This window comes from Ornithorhynchus anatinus, chromosome 11 (assembly GCF_004115215.2).
Source record: "Ornithorhynchus anatinus isolate Pmale09 chromosome 11, mOrnAna1.pri.v4, whole genome shotgun sequence".
Taxonomy (NCBI): Eukaryota; Metazoa; Chordata; class Mammalia; order Monotremata; family Ornithorhynchidae; genus Ornithorhynchus; species Ornithorhynchus anatinus.
The window spans coordinates 47,171,261-47,177,954 of record NC_041738.1 but is presented as its reverse complement, the minus strand read 5'-3'; the positions used below and the strand labels follow the sequence as shown (position 1 = coordinate 47,177,954).

The 6,694-nt window shown below is 43.5% G+C and overlaps 1 long non-coding RNA gene and 1 other non-coding gene across 2 annotated transcripts; one reads left to right on the top strand and one right to left on the bottom strand.

Moving 5' to 3' along the window:
* Nucleotides 1-2,046, bottom strand: LOC114815015. Its single transcript, XR_003762802.2, has 2 exons — nucleotides 1,955-2,046; nucleotides 1-253 (listed from the first exon to the last, which is right to left on the bottom strand). It is a non-coding gene; the product is annotated as an uncharacterized LOC114815015 (long non-coding RNA).
* Nucleotides 2,047-2,242: 196 nt separating this feature from the next.
* Nucleotides 2,243-2,380, top strand: LOC114815314. Its single transcript, XR_003763078.1, has one exon. It is a non-coding gene; the product is annotated as a small nucleolar RNA SNORA7 (small nucleolar RNA).
* The last annotated feature ends 4,314 nt before the right edge of the window (nucleotides 2,381-6,694 follow it).

Sequence of the window (6,694 nt, the reverse complement as noted above, 5' to 3'; positions counted from 1 at the left end):
TCAGAGAAGGCTTGTTGTTTATTTAAGACACTTCCAGAATGCTATTCCACCTCCTCAGCTGGCCCATCTAGATTACTTAATTTGGCCAAAATCTCAAACTTCAGATTTTCAAGACTCTGGGGTCTTCAGTTATCATTTTCAGCGTGAAGGATGGCTTAAAGGCCTTTTCTAGATCCTGCGTCCGTAGCTGCAGCTCACCGAGGAGACAGTATGTCTGGAATAACATGACTTTGGTGGTATTGGCTGGAGACATCTGAGATGGCAAAAAAAAAAGACCAGTTTAGATTTATTTGTCCCTTTGAAAAGGTCCTGTAAGATGCTGGATTTGGTTCCGATTCTGGGCAAAACAAAACAGCTGAAATGGGACGATCCATTCAAAACCAACAAAACAGCAAACTTAGCTCATGGAGCTTTTCCTTTCCACAGCCAGGATGCTGACACCATCTCCAGGAGTTAGTCAAGAGCTCTTTGTAACTAGGTGACCTTCCCTGAACCGGGTTGAGAAGATTCCCTTAACACAACCTATCAGTTAAATGGCAGAAGTACCTGAAGACATACTAATAACAGTACTGTATTTGTTAAGAGCTTACTATGCGCCAAGCACTGTTCTAAGCACTGGGGTAGATGCAAGAAAATCAGGTTGTCCTACGTGGAACTCACAGTCCCCATTTTACACATGAGATAACTGAGGCATAGAGAAGTTAAGTGTCTTGCCCAAGATCACACAGCAGAGAAGTGGCAGAGCCAGAATTAGAATCCACATTCTCTGACTCTCAAGCCCAAGCTCTTGTCACTAAGCCGTGTTGCTTCTCTCCACTAGGCATGCTTCTTTCTGGGGAGCTTGGGGAAAGAGGTTGTAATTTATGTGGGGGCTGACTAGGGCGGGTTGGCCTGCTATGTCTGGGTTACAACAGGATATGAGAACCAGCAATTATCAGGAGGCCTAAAAACGACTTGATGGATGGTCCATTTTCACGCCTTCTACTTCAACATTTTTCCTCCAAAGGATAATCAAGTCCCCATCTGGTGGCACAGCAGCTGAGATTTTGAAGTGATGGGACAAAGGGAACAAGGAAGTTGGGATCATGAATAGATGCTTAGAGTTTTCCTTAACACATGAAGATCTGAAGAAATGACACAGGATTTCAAAGCACCAGCCTCATCATCATCTTTCAGAAAAGAAAGCTAATGGAAGCCGAGGATGAAAACTGCTCCTGCTCACTCTCAGATTCTTTCCTCGCCACTGAAAAAAGCACTGTGGTAACTGTTGCTTTCTCTCCTGTCCCGAAGGGTCCCTGCTCCCAGCATGTGCTTTCATCCCCATCAAGACTTTGAGTCTAGTTTGAGTATCTATGTTGTGTATCAACGTTCCATCACTCCTGATGTGTCTGTCTCCAATCCTTTCTCTCCACTTAAAATCTAAGATAGTGAGACTGTGAGGGACGAGCACCATGTGTGTTTCTCTCCCAGTGCTCAGAACAGTGCTCTGCACTCAGTAAGCATGTAATAAATACTATTCCTACAATTACTATTACAATTACTCACTGCTCTCCAGAATGTCTATACCAAGAAAGCCAACCTCACACTTTCAGGCTCAAACTATGGAAGCAGACAGATTCAGAAGTTTAGGGAATAATATTCTGATCTCTAAGCTGTATCTATTGACAGTGGTTTGCACACAGTAAGCACTCGATAAATACGATTGATCGAATGAATGAATGGATGATCAAACAAATTAACTTTCTGTAATAGATCTGGCAACTTGAGCAAGAAGGGCTGCTAGAAAAGTTCCAGAAATTCCCAAGTTTACTCCAGGGTGGCGCATTTGGCCATTAGTGAACCAGAAAATGAATTCCTGACATAGTCCAATGCAGAGATGAAAGCAGTCACCAAATTCTGCTATGTGGGCATCGCTTGATAATGACAAGAAAAAGGGAATCAGGATTATCCATACGTTCTTGTAGGCCTAGGTAGATTGTCTTCTGAAGTTCTTGCAGTCCCACTTGGTAATGTCATCTACCATCCCAATGAGATCCTCCAGGCAAGTCTCTGATGGAAAGGATAGATGATAGGGAATGAAAGACAAATCTCTGACAGTCACCAAAACTATGCCATGCATTTTCTCAACTTGCCTTTGCATATGATTATGCATAAAGATTCATGTTTCCATCAGCAAAAGTCATACCGTATCTTCCTAGCTCCTTGATGAGAATGTCATATTGAAAAGTACCAGTGACCTTTAAACCTCTCTGGGTTGCACCTGGAGAGTTCCCAGTACCCTACCAGTCTCGACTACGGGAGGAAAAGTCAAGCGGAGGCATATCCATTACAATCCTAGCTTGGGCAGTGGCTAGCGAGTGGAAGAGAATCTGTTACAGGTCAAAACTCACCTGAACTGAGCAGCAGCGGCATGGGAGAGAGTTGAGGAAGGAGACTCAGGTTTACTACATGGAAGGAGGCAGTTGTAAACCGCTTTCATATTTTTACCAAGAAAACATTCTGCTTACACTACCAGAACGATTGCAGATGGAGGAGGGGGATTCTGGGAGAGATGTGTCCATTGCATCGCTATGGGTTGGATATGACTCGACAACATAATACAACAACAACAAATGGCCTGTAAGCTTTTTGTAGGCAGGGATCTTGTCTAACAACTCTGTTGTATTGTACTCTCCCAAGCATTTAGTGCAGTGCTTGCACACAGTAAGTACTCAATATATATCACTGATTGATTGATTTCCCTTTATCTTCAAGGACTGTCATTCCATCTTAGAAAGAAATGAAATCACTTTTCACTAACCGGGTTACTCTCTTTCTGTTTTTTTTGGTTTTTAACACCCTTACAATTCTTCTTTTGTAGAATTTACTAAGCACTTACTATTTGACAAGCACCGTGCTAAACCTTAGGAGAAATACAAGATAATCAGATTGGATATTATCGCTATCCCACATACGGTTCGTAACTTAAGGGAGAGGGAGAGGAGGTACCATAGCCTCATTTTACAGAGAGGTTAAGTGATTTACCCCAGGATACACAGCAGGCCAATGGCCAATGAGATTAGAACCAGTGGAGTGATTCCCAGGCCCATGCTCTTTCCAAAAGATCTAGTAATTTGTACTCCTTAATGTGTCTGTAATCACTGTTGCTAAGATTTCCTAATAACTTATAAAATAAGACTCTAAATTGTACTTGGGAACAAAGCAGATTGTTAACAGATCACTACTGATAACTTGTTCCTAGAGTGTCCCTGCATGGTGAATTCATTCATTCATTCAATTGTATTTATTGAGCGCTTACTGTGTGCAGAGCACTATGCACTTGGGAGAGTACAATACAATAGTAAACAGACTCAAGTTGTACCTCCTTTGTGACTAGGTGAAGTCATCTCCTACTCTAGAGTCCCCCGACCCTGGTTAAAGTCCAATTAGTTGATCATTCAGCTGTTTTGTATTGTGTTCTTCTAGACTGTGAACTCTATTATATTGTTATATTGAACTCTCCCAAATGCTTAGTACACTGTTCTTCACACAGTAAGTGTTCAATAAATATGACTGATTGATTGTTCAGTTTGCCATCTCAAAATCTTCCACTTTTCTGGGGTAGATGTCTCACTCTCTGGCTATTTGTAAATCTGCGCCCCGCCCCCACCCACCCCAACTACATAAAGAGGGGTTTTCTTGCAGTTCAGAATTAAATTGGAAGATGATCTCTTGTTATTAATATTCACTGATTCACATTAGGTATTTATAATGTTGCAGAGCTGTAATACGCCTGGTACATCTGGAAGGTCAAATGTATCCTTTCTGAAAGTAGGTATTTTCAGCATACCTGTTCCCTTTTGGGGGGCTCCTTTCTGCAACTGAAGTTCACTTTTATTTTCAAGGCACTCTCAGAAAAGATGTCTCTATTTTCAACAAGGTCTGTTTCCCCACCTGAATCTGTCTCAGCTTTTGCCGGGGCAGGGGACTGGCATGGGTGGAAATGCGGGTGGCCCAGAACTTCCGAAAAACAGGAGATCTGGAATTGCCATCACTCAGTGTTCATCCAGTCCTCTCAAAAAACCAGGACCCTGTATCAGCAGCCTACCTTTAGCAACATTTGCAACATCAAGGAAATTATGGTGGTTTTGTAACTAAAGATTGTTGCCTTGGTGCTGAGAAGTCTGACGACTTTCCCTTCCAAGAACTGCTTATTTACTCCCCTTAACATCTGTTCGCTGACTCTGTTACTTATTGTTGTTCGTAATCCCTTGTGATCACTCTTTTTATCTGCATCTCATCACGAGACTGTGCGTGCCAAATGAGACAGGGGTCACGTCTCACCAAGTTATAGGGTTTTGACGCCAGGGTCCCATACAGTGCTTAGCACAAGGTAAGCACTTAATAAATACCATAATCCACCAATATTTCTTCAACCCACTCAAATGGTCAGGTGAAGCAGCATGGCCTAGTCACTACAGCGTGGGCCTGGGAGTCAGAGGGACCTGGATTCTAGTCCTAGTTCCACCACTTATCTACTATGTGACCTTGGGCAAGTCACTTAAGTTTTCTGTGCCTCAGTTAACTCATCTGTAAAATGGGGTTGAAGATTGTGAGTTCTAGACAGGAGGGAAAGTGTAAGCAAGAGATCAACTGTGAGCGAGACAAGACTGAGGTACGGTGAGTAGGTTGGGGTTAGGAAAGTGAAGTGTGTGGGTTGGGTTGAAGTGGGAAAAGAGTAAGGATAGAGAGTGGGGAGAGAGCTGATTGAGCATCTTAAAAATGATGGTCAGGAGTTTCTGCTTGATGTGGAGATGGATGGATAACCATTGGAGGTGGAGAGATGTTTACAGAATGATTTTTTAGAAAATGATCCAGGCAGCAGAGAGATACATGGCCTGGAGTGGATAGAGGATGGAGTCAAGGAAGTCAGTGAGAAGGCTGATGCAGTAGTCTAGAAGGGATATATAGAGAGCTATTAATGTGTGAACCAAGATCTATCTAGCCATGCCACGACAACCCCCTCCTTTTTGCTAGGGTCCAGGTATATCAGTTTTGATGAGATCAGATCTGAGTTTAAAGAGCAACTGACACTGCCATCTGCATAGAGCAGTGACTTGAAACAGGACAGAATGGAAATCTGAATTGGGCATTATTTTTGATCGCTGGTACTGGTTTTATGGCTCATAATGCCTCATTTTCTTTCTATATTAGAAGCACAGACACTTCCACATGGAAATGTACTGCTGGGATGTAAACTACTGCCCTGTCTATTCTGAGCACAGATTATTTTAAACCGTTGGTAAATGCTAACCCAGGTCTGCGTCAATCCACTGATTGTTGAGGAGAGAGGGAGGGAGAGAGAGAGAGAGATAAAACAACCTATCTAGAGATCCAAGCCAAACCTCATGGAGTCCATCCAGGCCTCGGATGATTAAACCAAAGGACTTTGAAATTCCCCTTCCTAGATTTTTTTTCCCTTTTACTATTTCTCTAGCAAATATAGTGGTGAGGAAAGGTGCTAGGTTGGCAGAACTGAACGTTCAATTCCTCTATCTCCAGGACAAATACTACCCAATTACCCTGGGGCCTAAATCCCATCCTGGAGGATTAAGGGGAACCCTAGGTGACCTAGGCCTTTCCAACCATTCCCCGCTCTGGGGAGACTTTCAAACACCACCCAAGGAAGGTGGCAGTCATCTACAGGGCACTGTGGACCGCTGCCCACTCAGAACTGTACTTCTACTATCAACACCCCTCCTTCGTCACAGCCACCGCAGAGTAATAGCACTGAGCAGCTCCAATCGAGGCCGTAATTTGAGCTGGTAAACCAGAAGGGAAAAGCTCTGCGGCCCTAGCCGACTACCTACAGTGGGTCCTTTCTCGCGATGAGCTAAAATAGCCTGCTGCTAAATATACAGCATAGCAGGTTACTTGTGTGCATCTGTGATTCATATCTCTGCATTTCTTGGTGTTGATCTTCCCTAGGCACTGACTTCTAAACCAATCTGCAGAGGGGATCTTGTTTTCTCAAGCTTAAAATAGGGGCGCTTAATGAATATGCATGGTGCCCAACCCAGGGCCCTGTTTGCCTTTCCCTCTGCCTCTGTTTGGATGGCGTTCAGCACATACAGTACGTACACTGAAGTCAATCTCTATAAGCAGGCTGCAGCGTCACATATTGCCTTGGGGAGCCAAGTACATTTTAAGGCTGCTAAGTACCAAACTTAAAAATAAGACTAATTACACCCAGGGTAAAAGCCAAGGGGTAGGAGGTCCAGGGGGAATGAGAGCATGAACAAAGGTTGAAGTTCTACCCAAGGTCTAAGCTTTGAATTCTGAGCTTCCAACCCACAAAAAGTCCCCTGTCATTAGCTTGAGAAAGACACTTGGGAAAATGCTTTGGAAAAACCATGCAACTTTTTGTCATGAAGCAGCAGATATTAATCAATGCTCATTTACTTAGAGTTGCTGTGCTTTTCCCTTGGCCAGAGCTCTTCAGGGATTTTCCTTGGTTCGGTTGATCCAGATGGAGGAAGTCAGTGGCATAAGCTGATGGTAAGGGGGAAGACTTTTGGCAGTGCAGATAATGGATTTTTTTCAGGAAAGGGATGCAGAAAGGGCCCCTAGAGTGACTCTCCCTCCATGTTTACCTTGATTCTTGCTTCTTGGAGTGATCCCATCATGGCTCTATCTCATAACTCCCTCTTTGAGT